This window comes from Macrotis lagotis, chromosome 8 (assembly GCF_037893015.1).
Source record: "Macrotis lagotis isolate mMagLag1 chromosome 8, bilby.v1.9.chrom.fasta, whole genome shotgun sequence".
NCBI lineage: Eukaryota > Metazoa > Chordata > Mammalia > Peramelemorphia > Peramelidae > Macrotis > Macrotis lagotis.
Window position 1 is genome coordinate 28,808,560 of NC_133665.1, and position 19,873 is coordinate 28,828,432.

Genomic DNA, 19,873 nt, shown 5'->3' on the forward strand with positions numbered 1-19,873 from the left:
AAATCATAAGAACGGAGGGAGAAATGGGGCTTTAACCCAGGACACCAAAAATTTAGAGGCTACTGACAGTATAGACACTCCTCTGGCAGCTAGAACCAACTGAATTTTGCACTTTGTTTACAAGGACAAAAGGAAAGCAATAGGAACTCAACCTTTGATTTCTTTTACAATGTACAGGGAATTCTTAGATGAGGAAATTCCCTCCAGCAATGCAGATTGACACTTTTTGTGCAACACATAGTTTAATGATTAACCCAGAGTCCAGAGATAGGAAGTGACTTATCCACAGTCATACAGGTAGTATGAGAGAGAGAGAGAGAGATAAAACTTGATTTTATATCTTCCTGATTTTGAGGCTAGTTCTTTAAATGGAAAGATGATCAATGTTCCTCCCTAGTGCTGGCAAACCTGAGTAATTTCCCTCAACTCCAAATTTGGGACAGAACAACCTTGTTATGTCTTAGGATCTCTGTGTCCTCAGCCTCAGCTAGATTAGTATTTAAAAGTTGATCCAAGGGTCAAATTTGTACTGCTTCACCCAATCCATTTTGTGAAGAGTGCCTCAGATATAAAAATGGGCTTGTTAGAATTGATTGTTGTACACAGGCATGACTTGGGATCAAATCCAGAAGACTGAAATTTATCTTTTTCACTTAGAGATCCAAGTCTATAGTCAATATGCATTTCTCTTTTTTCCTTTAGAAAGATTTTGTTAATTTTGAGTTTTACAATTTTTCCCCCATTCTTGCTTCCCTCCCCCCAACCCCCACAGAAGGTATTGTTAGTTTTTACATTATTTCCATGGTATACATTGATCTAAGTTGAATGTGATGAGATCATATTCTTAAGGAAGAAAAAGTATAAGAGATCACAAAATTATGTAATAAGATAACTTTTTTTGGTAATAGTCTTTGGTCTTTGTTCAAACTTCACAATTCTTTCTCTAGATACAGATGGTATTCCCCATTTCAGATAGCCCAAGTTGTCCCTGGTTATTGCACTGAAGGAATGAGCAAGTCCATTAAGGTTGATCATCACCCCCATATTGTTGTTAGGGTGTACAATGTTTTTCTGGTTCTGCTCATCTTGCTCAGCATTAGTTCATGCAAGTCCTTCTCGGCTTCCCTGAATTCCCATCCCTCCTGGTTTCTAATAGAATAATAGTGTTTCATGACATACATATACCACAGTTTGTTCAGCCATTCCCCAAGTGAAGAACATTTACTTAATTTCCAATTCTTTGCCACCACAAACAGGGATGCTATGAATATTTTTGTACAAGTGATTTTTTTAACCTTTTTCAGAACCTCTTCAGGGTATAGACCCAATAGTGGTATTGCTGGATCAAAGGGTAGGCACATTTTTGTTGCCCTTTGGGCATAATTCCAGATTGCTCTCCAGAAAGGCTGGATGAGTTCACAGCTCCACCAACAATGTATTAATGTCCCAGATTTCCCACATTCCTTCCAACATTAATCTTTGTCCTTTCTGGTCACATTGGCCAGTCTGAGAGGTGTGAGGTGGTATCTCAGAGATGCTTTAATTTGCATTTCTCTAATAAGTAATGATTTAGAGCAATTCATATGACTATGGATTGCTTTGATTTCCTCATCTGTAAATCTTTTCATATCCTTTGACCATTTGTCATTTGGGGAATGGCTTTTTTTTTTGAAAATTTGACTCAGTTCTCTGTATATTTTAGAAATGAATCCTTTGTCAGAAATGCTAGTTGTAAGAATTGTTTCCCAATTTACTACATTTCTTTTGAACTTGGTTACAGTGATTTTATCTGTGCAAAAGCTTTTTAATTTAATGTAATCAAAATCATTTAGTTTGTTTTTAATGATGTTCTCCATTTCTTCCTTAGTCATAAACTGCTTCCCTTGGCAGATAGACTCCCAGGTATTTTAGATTGTCTGAGGTTACTGTGAATGGGATTTCTCTTTCTGGTTCTTTCTGCTGTATCTTGCTAGTCATATATAGAAATGTTGAGGATTGATGAGGGTTTATTTTATATCCTGTGACTTTGCTAAAATTGTTAATTATTTCTAGTAGTTTTTTAGATGATTTTTTTGGATTCTCTAGGTATACCATCCTGTCATCTGCAAAGAGTGAGAGTTTTGTCTCTTCCTTCCCAATTCTAATTCCTTCAATTTCTTTTTCTTCTCTTACTGCTGAGGTATTTTTTATTTTTTTTTAGATTTTTCAAGGCACCAGGGTTAAGTGGCTTGCCCAAGGCCACATGACTAGGTAATTATTAAGTGTCTGAGGTTGAATTTGAACCCAGGTACTCCTGACTCCAAGGCTGGTGCTCTATCCACTGCGCCACCTAGCCACCCTGACCTGCTGAGGCATTTCTAATACGATATTGAATAGTAGTGGTGTTAATGCACATCCTTGCTTTACCCCTGATCTTATTGGGAATGCCTCAAGCCTATCCCCATTGTATATATAATGCTTGTTTATGGTTTCAGATAGATACTGCTTATTATTCTAAGGAACAAACCATTTATTCCTATACTCTCTAGTGTTTTTAGTAGGAATGTATGGTTTATTTTGTCAAAAGCTTTTTCAGCATCTATTGATTTCTGATAGGTTTGTTTTGATATAATTATACTAACAGTTTTCCAAATATTGAACCAACCCTGCATCCCTGGAATAAATCCTACTTGGTCATAGTGTATTATCCTAGTGATAATTTCTTGAAATGGATTTGCTACAATTTTAGTTAAGATTTTGGCATCTCTATTCATTAGGGATATAGGTCTATAATTTTCTTTCCCTGTTTTAACTTTTCCTAGTTTAGGTATCAGCACCATATTGGTATCATAGAAAGAGTTAGGCAGAGTTCTATCTTTACCTATTTTCCCAAAGAGTTTATATAGAATTAGAAGCAATTGTTCCTTAAATGTTTGATAGGATTCACTTGTGAATTCATCTGGCCCTGGAGATTTTTTTCTTAGGGAGTTCAATAATGGCTTGTTGAATTTCTTTTTCTGAGATAGGGTTGTTCAGGTTTTTAATTTCCTCTTCACTTAACCTGGGCAACTTATATTTTGTAAATATTTGTCCATTTCACTTAGCTTGTCAATTCTGAATTATTACTTTAAATTCCTCCTAATTGGTGGTGAGTTCACCTTTTTCATTTATGACACTAGTAATTTGTGGTTTTTTTCTTTCTTTTTTTTTAATCAAATTCACAAGAGGTTTATCAATTTTATTTTTTTTCATAAAATCAACTCTTGGTTTTATTAGTTCAAAAGTTTTCTTGCTTTCAATTTTATTAATTTCTCCTTTAATTTTTAGAATTTCTAATTTGGTATTTAATTGGGGGTTTTTTAATTTGTTCTTTCTCTAATTTTTTTAGTTGCATATTTAGTGCATTGATTTCTTCTTTCTCTAATATATTCATGTAAGCATTTAAAGATATATCCTCTGACAGCTGCCTTGAGTGAATCCCATAGGGTTTGGTATGTTATTTCATTATTGTCATCTAGAATGAAATAATTTTTTCTATAATTTGTTGTTTGATCCACTCACTTTTTGAAATGAAGTCATTTAGTTTCCAATTAGTTTTGGGTCTAATTTGTATTGCATTATGATCTGAGAAAGATGTATTCGCTATTTCTGCCTTCCTGCAGGTGATCATTAGGGTTTTATGCCCTAGTACATGGTCAATTTTTGTGTAAGTGCCATGTACTGCAGGGAAAAAAGTATATTCCTTTCTATACCCATTCAGTTTCTTCCAGAAGTCTATCATATCTAGATTTTCTAACAATCTATTTACCTCCTTAACTTTGTTTATTTTATGGTTAGATTTATCTAAATCTGAGAGCAGGAGGTTGATTTCTCCCACTAGTAGAGTTTTGCTGTCTATGTCTTCCTGTAGCTCCTTCAACTTCTCAAGAATTTGGATGCTATCCTATTGAGTGCATACATATTCAGTATTGAAATTACTTTATTGTCTATGGTACCTTTTAGGAGGATATAGTTTCCTTCCTTATCTCTTTTAACACTATCTATTTTTGCTGCTGTTTTGTCTGAGATAAGGATTGCTACCCCTGCTTTTTTTACTTCAGCTGAAGCGAAATATATTTTGCTCCAACCTTTTACCTTTACTCTATATGTATCTCTCTGCTTCAAATGAGTTTCTTGTAAGCAGCATATTTTAGGATTCTGGTTTTTAATCCACTCTATTCACTTATATTTTAAGGGACAGTTCATCCCATTAACATTCAATGTTATAATTACCTCTTTATTGCTCTCCATGCCATCTTCCCTCTGTTCGTATTTTCCCCTTTTTTCCCTTTATCCATATTCCCCAGTATTTTGTTTCTGAATACCACCCCCTTCAGTTTGTTTGCCCTCCTATATCAACCTCCCTCCCCTTTCCCTTTTCCCCTTCTTCCCTCCCTTCCTTCTATTAGTTCCTTTTTCTCTCCCTCCCTATCCCATTTTCATCTTTAATACTTGAAAGGTAAGATAAGTTTCTTAATTTAACTGAGTGTTTGTGTAAGTTAACTTTAAGCCAAGTCTGATGAGAAGAAGATTCAGGTAGTTCTCACTCCTCCCTTCTTCCCCTCTATTACAGTAGGTATTATATATGAGGGAAGATCAGGAGAGAAGATCAGGAGCCTAGCATTGTGCCTGTCTTCTCTCCACCATCTTGGCTGGAAGTCCCTCAATATTCATTTCATAATGTGCCAGACACTGTGCAAAACATTGATGATACAAATTATAACAAAAATAATCTCTGACCTCAAGGGGCTTACAATCTAATGGGAGAAGACAATACATAAAAGGAAACTGAAAAACAGGGGGTAGAATGGGAGGTAGGGATGTGGTTCAGGAAGCCTCCCCAACTCTGGAACACACTGGAAAAGTCAGAGATGTCCCAGGACAGCACAGACAGGTAAGAAATGAGACATTGTGGATTGAGCTCCCTCTTAAATGGTGGTTTGGGAGGTCATGGCCCCACCCTTCAATCAGAGGGGCAGAGGTCCAAGCAAGGTAGAGATCCCATCCAGGAACATAATCAGGAATTATAAGTTCAGTTCACTCTTCAGAACCCTGAGCTAGGCAGGAGGACCCAAAAAAAGATGGAAACAGATTCTAAACATATAGATAGGGACTAGTATTTAGCATTCAGGCTGGACACTGAAGCACAGGGAAACTTTTGCTCATACTGGCAAACAAGAACCCAGAACAGATGGGTAGGTCCCTAGAAGAGCAGCAATGAGATGCTCCTACTCATTCTAAAAGAGGGGACTGTGAACATTGTCTTGGTTGTAAGCATCATCCAGAGATAGGTGACTTTGGAATACAGCAGGTTGGACTGTTGCCTTGGGGAAAGTAGGCTTCTACAGATACTAGTGATCACAGCCCTTGGTATTATTCTAATGTAGAATACCTTAAAGAGTTGATTTCAGGAAGAAAAGACTAAAAAGACAAGAGAGGCATGGATTTGCAATGCTTCTTTACTTGAGATATTAACCAGGGTTTGAAGTTTCTCTGTCTCTATCTCTGTTTCTGTCTCTCTGTCTCTGTCTGTTTGTTTGTCTGTGTGTCTGTCTCTTTCTCTCTGTCTCTCTGTCTCTGTCTGTCTCTTTCACACACACATATAAACACACAAACACATATGCACACATCATCAAGAGAACATTTTGGGAAACAAGGCAAGTCAGTCTTGTTAAAGAAATCATTTCCATCAATTGCTGTCATTAAAGTAGAAATAATTAGTCTAGGTTTTTAAAGGAAAATTTTCCTCTAAAGTCTCATAAGTTCCTAAAGAATTTTCCCATATGAATTAGCAACCATCAAAATCCAAATGCTCCTAATTCAGGATTTTTTAACATCAGTGTATCAAAGAGCTATCCTTTCTGGCAACTTTACAAAGTAGATTCTTACCTAGTTTCTGAGATGACGATTAGGTACTTGTACAATTTCCACCATTTCAAATTTGTTTCTCTGGATTTAATGCTTCTGTCTTATTAAAACACAAATACTCTGGGATGTGCTAGATCTAACTTGAACCAGATGATCCAATGGTTAAATTTTCAGTGTGAAATTTATACCTTAGAAGTTGGTGAACATTACAAATCAGGGATGAAATTATTGTTTTGTTGTCTAAATTTTAAAAAGTAATAGAGAATGTTAATAATACAAATTAAACTTAAAAATGTATCATAGGTACTTCCTTCCCTCAGAGTTAGTTATTAAGTATTTATAAACACAGCTCTGCAAATGTTCCCCTCCCTACCAAAACACAAAAAATAATTGTCTTATCACTGAAAAATATCTCAGGATGAATCATTTTTTTTTCAGAGCTTTCTTAATGTCTATAGTGGATCATTATTAGATTGCCATGAGAAAAGAACAAGTTTCCCAGAAAACTCATTAGAGATGAGAAAACTCTTCTGCATGAAGACCAGAGTGGGTAATACCTAGGCATTTCCCATCTCCTTTCCCATTCTTTTAGCAGTAAGATGATGTCCTCTTAAGCTGTGATGGAGATGTGCTGACATCTTTTGGGTACAGTAATTTTCCTCACTGGCTCCAGAGTTATCTGGATTTGGCCAGGTCCCCATGGCTTAGAGATGCCATTGTAGGATCACATCTGTGTTCTGGCAGGTTTTGTTTAACCTCCCATCTTTCAGAATATTCCTTAGTAGAATAATGTTGATTAGGGTATTCTTTTCTTAGATGTACAGCCTCCTTGGAAATGTGACTAATGAATTGCTCTCAAGGTGCTCTTCTCTCTGACCCTCAAGTACAATGACAATTGAAGTCCTCTGGATTTCTCTGTATGGTCAGGCTATGGGAAGGCTTCAATGGGCGGAGGAGGTAAAAGGATGGGCACAGAAAAATCCTGAGCATGGGTCCCTGTCTGGGTATGGGAAGAATCAGGATAGGCCAGTTTGGTTGACTCAGTGGTACTCTGAGGGCTCATAGGAACTTTGCAAAGAGAGAGTAAGGGTAGTCAAGACAAGCAGCTTTCTTCAAAATTGTACATTGGGCTGATTTCCTCACTATTATTGCCTCCTCAAACTAAAGATTTGGAAGAACAATACTGCATTTTGACCCAGGGAAAAGAGCAATGTGGCATATGTCTCATTAAGCCAGGAAAGAACAGGGATTCAAGTCCTAGTCCAGTCTTTATGACCCTGTAAATTAACCCCTTGGATTCTGAATCTGTTTCATTTTCTGTAAATCAGGGATAATAATACCTGGAAAATCAACTCCACAGGAATGTTGATATAAAGTATATAATATACTTTGCAAGCTACAAAGCACAATATAAAGTGCCAGTTATTAAGTTATTAAGTAGGAGGCAGAGATATATAAAGAAAGTCCTAATGGATGGGGTGTGAAGTTTAAAAAAGACAGTGAATTACAGAGAAATCTATCTTATCTTTGGAGAACAAAAATCCCCTTCTTATTGATTTAGGTCTAGCTCTTTTCTGTATATATATGCTGCCTCTTCTTTCCTTTCCTAAATTTGAGTATCTATGCACCTCCGATTTCAACCATTCTGTCCTTGGCCTGGATTGTCTTCCCGAAATCCTTGACAAGAGATGCATTTTTAAAGACATTGCTCAGTATCTGTACTATATACATATAATTCCAATATTCTGTTATGTCACAGCCATTTCTGAGCATAAGGGACTGGAGAAGACAGTTAGAGGCAGATAAACAGGAAGAAAAACAAACACAAAGATGAACAATTGCCTGTGACTGCTGATGTCTGATAACTGGCAAAGGAAAAACACATTTTGAGGCCATAGAGACAAATAAAGATGAGGACATTTTCTGTTAGTTGGAAAGTTTGGAGTTCAGTGAAGGTCTCTTGTCATATAGGGCATAAAACCTCTTGCATGATCTTAATCTCCCTCTTTCCCCTCCCTCCCTCCCTTCTTTCTCCCTCCCTTCTTCCCTCCTTCCCTCCCTTTTCCTCCCTCCCTTCCTTCCTTTCTCTTTCTTCCTTGATCTCTCTCTCCTTCTCTCTCTCTCTCTCTCTCTCTCTCTCTCTCTCTCTCTCTCTCTCCCTTCATATCTCTCTCTCTTTTCTTATATAAGAAAATAGCCTGCTCTCAAGAACTTCAAGTACTCATCTGAATATACAGAATTAATATTCTAATCATAAAAGATTCTTATCATGAAAACATAACTGGAAGGAAGGAGAGCAGGTTAAATTTGCAGGCAAAGCACTCAGGTTTAAATCCTGGTTCTTCTACATTTAGTACCAAGGTGACCTTGGGTAAGTCACTTATCTCCTCTAGGACTCAGTTTCCTTAACTACAAAATGAGAATGTTGGACTAGATAGAAAACCTCAAAGATCCTCAGGAACCCCTCTAATTCTATGATCTTACTTTACCTATATACCAGGGAGGTAGTATTGTTTGGTGGAGAAAAAAGGAATTCCTTGGTTCAAACTGAATACTATGTAAAGTATTTTATAAAAGTCAAGTATTATTATTATTATTTGGCTATTCTTTGTTAATCATTAGTTTAAAGTTATTAAATTATATTTGTTTATAAATATTCTGTAATTCAAACTTTATATTGATGAAGATTGCTTTATATTCTCCTTATACTTCTCTTACTTCTCATTCATTTGGTTTGATCATATTTCTATGGAAAGAAGTGGTGAACTCCAGGCATTTTAGAAGGAGCTAAAAAGGAAGATAAAATGATTAGAATGTGGAGAAATTATACATTTTTAAAACCATCAAAAGTATGAAGGATCAAATAATACAAAATATATTATTCCCAAGATTATCTTATAGTTTCTCTTTTCATTAAAAATACATTTCTGCTACTTATAGGATCACCATGAGAAAAACATGTTATAACCCTCAAGGTGCTGTGCCAATGTATTCTGTTAGCACTAGATTTCCTCTAAAGTCTTTTCTACTTTTCCTATTCTGAGGCCCTAAACACAAACATCAAGTAAAATTTTCCAAGGCAAAATGTTCATTTGTTCAATGCCCAGTTTCCTTCTCTCTCTCTCTCTTCATTTCCAGTGCAGATTTAAGGATTTGTTAGAAATGGAGGTAAGTGCAGTGGAGGAGGATTACTTTGGCCTAAAGTAACTGACCAGTCCCAGGATTCTTAAAGCAGGTCCAAGACAAAATTATGATAGGTATATTCATTAATCATGTCCTTTCCCCTGCCATCTCCTCCTAGGTAGTAAGAGGCAGATCCAGAGATTTATAGGAAAATAGAATCTCTATCAGTGATCCTACTTGAAAGTCCCCTTAATAGCTTTCTAGTACAACTCTCATTTTATTTTTAATTATTTATTTTGGGCAAGGCAATGGGGTTAAGTGACCCACCCAAGGTCACACAGCTAGGCCATTATTTTTTGTTTGTTTTTTAGGTTTTTGCAAGGCAAATGGGGTTAAATGGCTTGCCCAAGGCCACACAGCTAGGTAATTATTAAGTGTCTGAGGTTGGATTTGAACCCAGGTACTACTGACTCCAAGGCCGGTGCTTTATCCACTACACCACCTAGCCTCCCATACAACTCTTATTTTAGAGAAGGAAATTGAAACCCAGAGAAGTGAGCTGTCTTGTCCAAAGTCATATAGGTAGTAATTAGTAGAATCAGAATTTGAAGCCAGAGATTCCAGTTCCAAATCTAACTCTTCCCACTGTGCTCCTACATCCACAGGATGTAAGGGCCTGTGCCATGCTCTTCAGGTGCCTCCCCTCTTCTCTTTCAGAGCAGTTATTCAGTAAAATATGAGATGTGCTTGTGCTAATGTGTAGTGGACTGGAGCAGAGTGTGAATTTGCTATCCAGGTCATGTCTTAGCCAGCACCTGCTTTTGTGGCAACATGCTCAAAGACGGTTCCGTTACAGTCTTCCATGAACCCTGAAGATTTATGCAATGCTAGATAAGGACCCTGAGAACTGAAGGAATATCCAACTTGGGAAGAAAATATGCCTGAAAAGATTATACACAGTTATGCAGGGACAGAGACCAGTATTGAGTTAGACAAAACAAATCCTGTGCCCAGGACATGAGAAAGAGTGTACAGAGGTCTGTGACCAGATCAAAGGGTACAATTCTCAGAAGCTTGTATTTTTGCTTACATATCATTTGTGATTTTTATCTTTAAATTTTCTGACTCTTTGGACAATAAATGGCTCTGCTAGTTGTCCTGCTAGCAACCCCACCTGTGTGTTATACACCTCATTTCTCTCCTGCACCACATTAATCCCCCTGCCAGTCAGGGGCTTTAATACTAACGAAAGAAAGAGAATACTCGCACCTTTTCTCTACCTTTTTAAAAAGTTCATTCTTTCATTTATTTAACTTTTTAATGGCTACTATGTATTAGGCTCTAGACTAAGTGCTCAAGATGCAAAGGCCAAAAATGACACAAGTCTTTGTCTTCAATAAGTTTACTTTTCGTTGGGAATGGAGGGATAAGATATTTATTCATATGAGTTAAACCAAGTTGATCTGAGGTCTAACCTTGTGAGAGAGGGAATATAGTATAAAGAAGAGAAAGTTAGTCTTGTAGTTAGGAATCAATCAATCAGCAAGCAATTATTAAGTGCTTATCATCTGCCAAGTTGGGGCAGTTAGGTAGAACAGTGGAGAAATGGCAAGCTTAGCATCAGAAGTCTCATCTTCCTGAGTTCAAATCTACCCCCAGACACTTACTAGCTGTATGACCCTGGACAAATCACTTAACCCTGTTTACCTTAGTTTTTTTATCTGTAAAATGAGCTGGAAGAAGAAATAACAAGCTATTCCCTTATTTTTGCCAAGAAAATCCCGAATGAGGTCACAAAAGCATCATACATGACTGAAAAATGACTGAACAACAAATTGAATCACAAAGACAAAAAGTGAAGTAGTCCCCGCCCTTTAAGAGCTTATGAGCTACCCAGGAGAGACAGCATATCAAGATATATACACAATGTATAGAAAAGAAGAATGGTCTAAACTTAAATCTAGGATGCTTACTCTATAATCCTGGACAAGTCCCTTGTCTCTGTGTACCTCATGTATTCTTGAGACCACCTGCTTTGGAAGAAGGACTGTGCAGATTTTCCTAAACTAAGCAAATAAATCAGTCAGCCTTCCCTATTCAACTATTTTAATGTAAGACTTTTGAAAGCAATGTAGGTAGGGGAGAATCCCTCAGATGTAGTGTTAAAAAGTAGGGAACGGGCCTGCTTATGTAAAGCTTTTGTAAACTTAAAAACATCTTATAAATGTCAATTATCCTCATTCACTTTCTTCTTCACCTCTTCTGCCTATCTTCCTCAGCACCATTATTTTCATCAGGAGGAAATGGAAAGAAAAAATAGAGGAAATGAAAAATCCTTAAACAAGATAAACAAAGTTGCCCAGTGTTCATATAAAACCCTGGGTTTCTGGACTTGTTCTCCAGATGTTCTGCTATGACCATTCTGATTCTGACCTGGGATTTTCTGTTGTGTTTTTAAAAATCTTTTTTCCCTAAACATAGTACCCTTTCAAGTCATTGGGAGACCTGCATAGAATGTACTGGAAAAACAAAAAATAAAGCCAGTCTATCATATGTGAGCTGCTTCTTTGCATCCTTAATTTTTGGTTATAAGATTCAGGATTCCACAGAAAGTAATGAAAATTTATAATCAATCAGCTAAAATAATTCCAATTGGGAACAAAGATTTGTGATATAGTGAACAGGTTGCAGACTCTAAAGTCAAAGAACTGAGCTTAAATTCTATCTCTGAAGCTTGATTAATTTGAGAATTTAGGAAAGTCATAGTATCTCTGGGCTTCCATTTCTTCAACTATAAAATGAGAGGATTGGGTTAGATGGTCTTTACTTTTCCTTTAATCTCTAGTACCTCGAACAAGACAACCAGCCCTAATGTTGTCCAAATATTTTCTGTAATATTCTATATGATTTTATGACTTCAGGGAGGGATATTTGAGGAGTGGGGTGAAGCAGTAATATCTATGACATATGAATATAATGGAATGTTATGAAGCAAGACAAAACAACTGTGCAGAATTCAAAGAAACAGGAAGATTTGTATGAGCTGATACAGAGTGAAATCATGAGAACCAAAAGAACCATGACTTTAGCAATGTAAATGAGAAAAGACCTAGCTCTAAGTAACTGAGAAATTAAGTAGTGGTTCTTCTGAACAAATAATAAAACACACCTCTCTCCTCACAAGTTGAAAGTGAGGTGCAACTAAGGCAGAATTGTTGTATCTATTGTCAAATGCTATCCCTGAATTAGGTAGTTTTTCTTTGTTACAATGAAATCTTTTAATAATAAAATAATACCACATCTGCCACATTGCAGATTAAAAATATTTTAAAAGAAAATAGTTATTGCAGAAAGAAGTGTTTGCAATGTTTTGAGGAAGAAGAGGAGGAAAAAGAAACAAGTATGTTTTGGTTGATGTGAAATTTGTGCAATTTTCAGATGTACAAGGACTTGGAATTTCTAAATGAGATCATGTATAAAATTTAAATATAAATTCAAAAATCCTTGTACATATAATCATATATTATTATATAACAGAAATAGTAATGATCTTATTGCTCTTATTACTGCTATTATTCTAAATTCTCACCCTTGAAGATGAAGAGGTTAACATAGTAAAGAAGCTCCTAATTAGAGAGATGACACACTGGCTCTGAAGTCAGAGGACTGAGTTCAAAACTTTCCTCAGTTACTTAAGTACTTGTAAGACCTTGGATGAGTCATAGCTTTCCTGGATCTTAGTTTCTTCATCTATAAAGTGAGGGTGATACACTCTTAAAGTTCCTTTTAGTACTTGTTCTATGATCCCAGAAACACTGATCACATACGAAGCAAATAGGTAAGCAGGGTTCCTTTTCCGAGACAAAAAAAAAGAAAATGATGTGTTTATGGAGATATTATTTAATGATTAACCCAAAGGAAAAAAGGCCAGGATTTTGATTAGGCTCGTTCCATTCAGAGGCAAATATTCCAAGAGGATGGAACATTATTAGATGGTTGAGAAATGTGAAACTTATTCAGCAAAGTAAAGTGGATCTGCTTTTTAGTTATTTAGACTACTTAATGGTCTTCATTCACATCTGGACTATTATCACTGGCAGAAACTTGACTAGCCTCATGCCTGGCAGACTGGAACTGTTTTTTCCATGGTATTTGCATATGAAAACTAACATTTCAGGAAGTGTTTAAAAATCTCATCTGGAAGAAAATATTGCTCTTTCCATTAGTAAACATGTTCTTTAAAATTCACATTGGATAAATGAATGGCTGGATAGAAGTTGTTCATCTTTTATTGGTGGAATAAGAAGAATGAAAAATGGAAGAAAGCAAAGGGAGGAAGAACTTATGCAAAGATAAGGATTTAATAGTTTTATGATTAAAGTAATTGAGGGAAGGGTGGGAACAAAATGGTGCCAAAAAATTCAACCAGAAAATAGACAATTTAAAAGAAAAAGTAGTATTCTTAAAGTCATTTGCTCTTGTTAAAAGGATTTGCTATTATTATATTCTTAAGGACTTGCCTTTAGTTTTGTAGTATTGTGGCATGGTCCATACCCTGAACCATCTAACAGTCAAGGCAGTAGAGTAGGATAGAATGAAGTCTTGGATTTGGATCTGAAAGCCTTGAATATATATCTTAGAAGTATTATAATAGGTTACAAAAGAAAATCAGCAGTCTTGGGATCCACTCCAAGAGTGTAATGGTGGGTATGTCACTTAAATTCTCAGGGTCTCAGTTTCTTTATCGTCAAATTAGTAGGTTGGACTATGTAACTACTAAGGTTCATTTCAGCTTTACAGCTATAATCCTCTCCTAAATGTGTTTCCTTCTGGTCTGTGGGACCTTAGACAACTAAATGACAACCAACAATATTATTCCCACTTTACAGATGAGGAAACTGAACCTCCTATGTTCAGTTCAAGAGTTTATCCATGAGCACATATCTAGTATCAGAAGGGAGATTCTGTCTTCAGTATTCTATCCACTATCATTTGACATTTGGAGAAAATGTAGTGGCAAATTCATTCCATATTGATATACAATGAAGGAGATAGGTGAGAAGTGGTCATTTTCTTTGAGTCATGACACCGAGTAGTCCATGACAGAAGAGAGTGAAGTCACAAACAGTAGCAACAGCAGCAGCCATTCAAAGACTAACTGGAGAAAGGTACAAATCCAATGACAAAACTGAAGCTGTCAGGATATATATGGCATTAATTGGTCCTAGTCTCCATTTTTTTCAGTCACATTCACACACAGATTACAACCTATTTTGACATGGTGAGAATCTACTGTATGGTACCTAAGTGATGAGCAAACACTAAGTCAACCTTTGCCAATGTGAGTAGGGTGATCAGCTTCTCTAATTACAGAATAGAGAAACAGAATGTTCTTCTCCCTGGGATGGAAATAGACACACACACACACACACACACACACACACACACAAACAGACACACTCTATATGTGCACTGGCCCTGGTCCCCCTCACAATATTTTTGCCAATTTAGTACCCCAGGACATATGTCTCCTGGACCTGTATAGTGTGATAAATTAGCTTATGGTATCATGTCTGTGAAAAGAGAATCAAGGGTTTAGCTGTCCTTTTCTTGTATCTATACACTCTTCTGGGATGCTATCTCTCAGACCTCCTTCTCTTTCTCCATTTGAATCCTCTCAACCTCTCAGTGCACTAAGGAACTCTCTAAGCATGAAGGTTGCAGAAGGACAGATCTGCATTGGGAGATGGCATTTTCTCAGATGGGAATTTCCTATTTCCAGAGGTAGACTGGAGCTAACCAGAACAGCTTGGGAGAGTCAATCGTTAAATTCTCAGAATAAGTATTTACACATTGGAAATCAGCAAATGTGACAAATCAGAGTTGGTTTATTGTTTTTGTTGATTGCTTAGACTTAAGAAAGTGATGGAGAAAATGTTTACAGTGCAAATTAAACTTCAAAGTGTATCTTGCATATATCCCCTTTCTCCCCCCAAACCAGTTAACATTTACCAGTACACTCCTACCCATACCAAGGAAATCACAGATCCAGTTCCAACCTCCATTCCCTGTTTGGTTATGTTCGTGGGGACAGTATGGAGAAAAGGAGAGATAGAATCAGTAAATGTCTCATGTTTCTACATAGATAAATTACATAGAGGAAATTACAGCACCTACTTCAGAGTGTGAGAATCAAATGAGAGCATGAATGTAAAACATTTTACAAATTATAAGTGCTATTAGTATTCCTGTGATCATACTTATATGGTAGTCACATGTAGCCTAGTTCTATGTGACTGGGACCAAATTGCTTCATCTTAGTTTCAAGGTGGGTTTTGTAAGAGGTAACATGGTACAGAGGAAAGAGTATTTGCTGACTCGAGACAGAGCCCTTGGGTTGGAGTCCTGTCTCCAAATGTTTGACCTTGAACAAGTCACTTAGTAGGTGCTTGGCAAAAACTTGTTGACAGAAAAATTGACTAAGTTTCCTTCCTGGAGCTTAATAGATGAGAAAAGTGAGACCCAGGAAGATTAAATGGCTTATCTAAGATTATGCTGTAATAAACAAAGGTCAGATTCAAGCTCAGGTCCTCTCATTCCAGAGTCAGTGCCAACCATTTGAGACTGGAGATTATCTCTCTCTTCCCAAGCAATTCCCTCTAACTCCTAGAAGTAGGACTGGGGCAGGTTGAGTTAAGGCTGCTGAAAGTCTAGTCACTAGGTTGACTGAGGTTTACGGAAACTGATCCCTGGCCTCTTCCACCTTGACTAGGAATCCACTTTGACTAAATACAGATTTTTCACTCCTTCTAGACAATTGCTGACCTTTCTGTGCCAGAGCACATGAACTGGTTCTCTTTCTCCATTAATCCTAATTCAACCCTTCCTTTTCCTCTGCAGCAGGACTGCACAATGACATAGAAGAGACAATCCAATCCAAGTCCCACCAAGTACATACTTTATATTTTCTGACACATCTGACATTTTAATGATTTTTCATAATATATGAACACTCCTTATCTGATATTCTGGAATTCTCTTTTAATTTGCCTATGCCATTTCTAACTCTGATCAAGAAACTTCTGATGAAAAAGTGTGTTTATTGAAAGGCATTATTTCCATTAAAAAAAGCAATATCAGATTTCCCTGGTATACAATGGAGCTTTGGAATTAGGAGTTCTAGTATCTAATTTTAGCTTACCTGTAGTCTTCACTCTGTATCTTCTAATAATAGGAAATCTTTTGATATCTCTTTGCCTTCTTTTATTATTCTTTAAGTCTGTACTTGTTTTAACATTTCAAGGATACGTGATTTCATCTAATATACTCTCTTTTGTCTCAGTTTCTGACATAGATCTTACCCATTCTTTATGTTATGGTTCACATTTTCATGCATGCCCTACCAAGGTCAAAATATGTCTTCCTTTTGGTGATGACAAGCTGCTCTGATGAAACTAGGCTACTCCAGAGTCTGTCAATCAACCAATAATTTTGTTTAAATGCCTACTATGCACAGGCACTGTTCTATATTCTAGAGACACAAGTAAGTATACAAATATGTATGTAGATAGATAGCATGAATTTTGGGGGACTTTATAATTATTTTAAATAGATATTTTATTTCCCCCAATTACATGTGAATACAATTTTTTAAAACATTTGTCTTTTTTTTTTTTTAGTTTTGGGATCCAAATTCTATCCTTCCTTCTTTTCTTTGGAAGATTGAAAGGACAACCATAAAAGAGGTAGAATATGACCGAGACTTATTTATTGAATCTCTTCTCTCAAAAACTCCAACTATGTAGTGTCCTTTCCTCACCTCTGCTTTTCAACTAACGGGGCAGCTAGGTGGCGCAGTGGATAGTGTACGTGTCCTGGAGTCAGGAGTACCTGAGTTCAAATCCGGCCTCAGACACTTAATAATTAACTAGCTGTGTGGCCTTGGGCAAGCCACTTAACCTCATTTGCCTTGCAAAAAAAAACCCTAAAAAAACCCCTCAACTAATCAATTCTACATGAATGCCATCCCTTTTTTCCTTGTAATTATGCATTTGTTTTTGTATGCTTATAAATATACAAGTTGTCTTTCCCATTAGGTTGTAAACTCCTTAATGACAAGGACTGCTTGTTTCACTTTTCTTTTAACTCTAGCCTAGTGTTTGATCCTGAGTTGTTTAATAAATGCTTGTTGATCCGTAGAGGAACTAAGTTCTACCTCCAAGGCATGATAAGACATTAGATTAGTTCTCAGTAGCAATATCTGTATAATGGGGGTGATAATTACAATCATCTTCAGCAAATGTCAAATGAAAATTGAATAACATGGTTGGAGGTCTTGAGAGAAGACATTCAATTAATAAGTCCCAGACACATTCTGTCTCATTTCTGGTTGCCCTGTCAACCCTCTGACAGACCAATATCCACCAGGGAAGGAGCTGATTTCCTCTTTTGTTAATTTCCTGATGCTGTCCTCTAACCAGTCCTTCCTCTCATCAGAAGTTGGCAAGATAAACACCCTGCAGAGATAGTGAGTGAGGATATCGGGTTCTTATTACCCCGGTGATTCTGATTGTAGAAATGAATCAACCTAGAGTTCCTTTTATGAGACCAGAAAAGGTCCTCTCCCAGCCTTTGTCTCTATTCTTGTTTCACATTTTTTCTTAGGGAGTCAGGTTAAAAGTTTACCAAAACACAATTTGGACATTTATTAAATTTATAATCTAGGATTGATAAGGCTTATCAAAATGGGTTTATGACTTAAGATAGGCTATCACAGTCTTAATACAGTGAGGAAGATGTAAGCCAGACCTTACTGAGAGGTTAAAGCTGAGCAAGCAAATTAGCATCTGTTAAAAATGTCTAAACTGCTAGGTGAGCATAGTTACAGATGCTTGGGAAAGGGAACAAAGGTAGGAATGTCATTGACCCTGTAAGACTTAGAGGTTGAAAGCCAGCTGTGAGAGAGATAAAGAAGTTTGGGGGTGAGATAGCAAACATATGTTAGAATGTGTATTTTCCCTAGAGAAATAAGGTTATAACCTGAAATGAGCTCCAGTCAATTCTCAGTTTTCCATATATAGAGTCCTAGAATCAAACAGATCCCAGAAATGTTGTTTCCCACTAAAGTTTTCAACAATGTTAATTCAAATTGTACTTTCTCTTTATTTCCTAAAGCTAGAAGAAAAAAATAGCTAAAAGATGGGCAGCTAAGGGGCGGCTAGGTGGCGCAGTGGATAGAGCACTGGCCTTGGAGTCAGGAGTACCTGAGTTCAAATCCAGCCTCAGACACTTAATAATTACCTAGCCGTGTGGCCTTGGGCAAGCCACTTAACCCCATTGCCTTGAAAGAAAAAAAAAGGGGAAAAAAAAGATGGGCAGCTAAAAGGAAGAGGGAAAAAAAGATCATGAAGATCTATAATTAAATTAATCAGTTTTAGAAAAATCAAATATGCCCTCATGTTAAAGATTTCAAATTCAAGTCTAAGGTTTGATGTTATACAAGACATATTTTGAATATGATGATATGAAGGTGGATCTGGATTTGTATGGGGAACTTGCATTTGGGAAACTTCCTCTAACCATTAGTCATGATTCTGTAACTTATAGTCTTAAAGAGTTGCCTGAGGATACTAAGAGGTTAAGTGATATATACATATATATATACATTTATATATGTATATACAAATATATAACAGGTACATGTAGATATATATACAGATACATATATACACACACACACACACACACATATATATATATATATATATACATACATACATATATATATATATAAAATGTTTATATATTCACAGTCAAGTAGCCAGTTTATGTCAAAGGACCAGACTTGAATGTCTTCCTGACTCCTGGGACTATAGGACATGCTGACTCTAAAAATCATAAATATTAATATTATAATAACTAACAGTTCTAAAGAACCCTAAAAAAAACACCTCAGGATAAAAGACATGGAACAGGTTGGAGAGCAAGGTTGGATAAAGACCAGATTCCAGGATATCACGAAGTCACAAAACTAGTGTTATGGAAGGAGGGGTCAGAAAAGATTAGGCCTAGGTCATGGAGGACTTCATCCATGACATGATCATTAGAGGAGGAAGTTTAACTTCTGTTTTCTCTCTAATTGATTATTATTTAGTAGATACTATGCTCAGATATGCTGAATGATAGCATGTGACTTCTAAATTTGGTACCCTGGGACAAAATCCCTGATGCTCTACCCTAGTTATAGATCTGCTAAATGTCATGAATATACTTTGTTGTTTATAAATCTCGTTACATATATTAGATCACATGATAAAGGGCATTTTGAATTTTGAGCCAGAGTATGTTGTTATTTGTTCTCATGCAATAGACAAAGTTTTAATAGTGTCAGTTCAATGAAAGTTAATTGAGGATCTGTATTATAAATGAGGAATCATAGAAACTTTGGGAGGGTGACTCTGTGTGTGTGTGTGTGTGTGTGTGTGTGTGAGTGTGTTTGCATGAATGTATACCTAATATAATCGGGGACAGAACAATTTAATCAGAATTGTTTAATGGTCCCTGACTCTAAAGGTCATAATCATTCTATTCCATGGATTCAAATTTCAATAATGATGAGAACATTTGTTCACATCTTTGTTCTGTTTTATGGTATCTTTTGAATACCAGAGAAGAAGGCATAGAGGAAGGAATAGTTTGAGAGTGTCAGAGATTCTGGGTTTGAATCCCATCTGTGATGATAACTTACATTTGAATGACTTTAGGCAAGTTCTCCTTCTGTCTGAATTTCTCTATTTGTCAACTAGCTTAATAGGCAGTTTCTGAGGTTCCTTTTTAGCTCTAGATCTATAAGCTATTTTTTTAA

General features: G+C 36.4%; 1 long non-coding RNA gene across 1 annotated transcript in view; it reads right to left on the reverse strand.

The window, feature by feature from the left end:
* Positions 1-8,563: 8,563 nt before the first annotated feature.
* LOC141495381 (uncharacterized) overlaps positions 8,564-19,873 on the reverse strand; it is a 68,642-nt gene continuing 57,332 nt past the window's right edge. The window contains exon 3 of the long non-coding RNA XR_012470753.1: positions 8,564-8,673. This is a non-coding gene — a long non-coding RNA (uncharacterized LOC141495381). The remainder of the gene's footprint in view (positions 8,674-19,873) is intronic.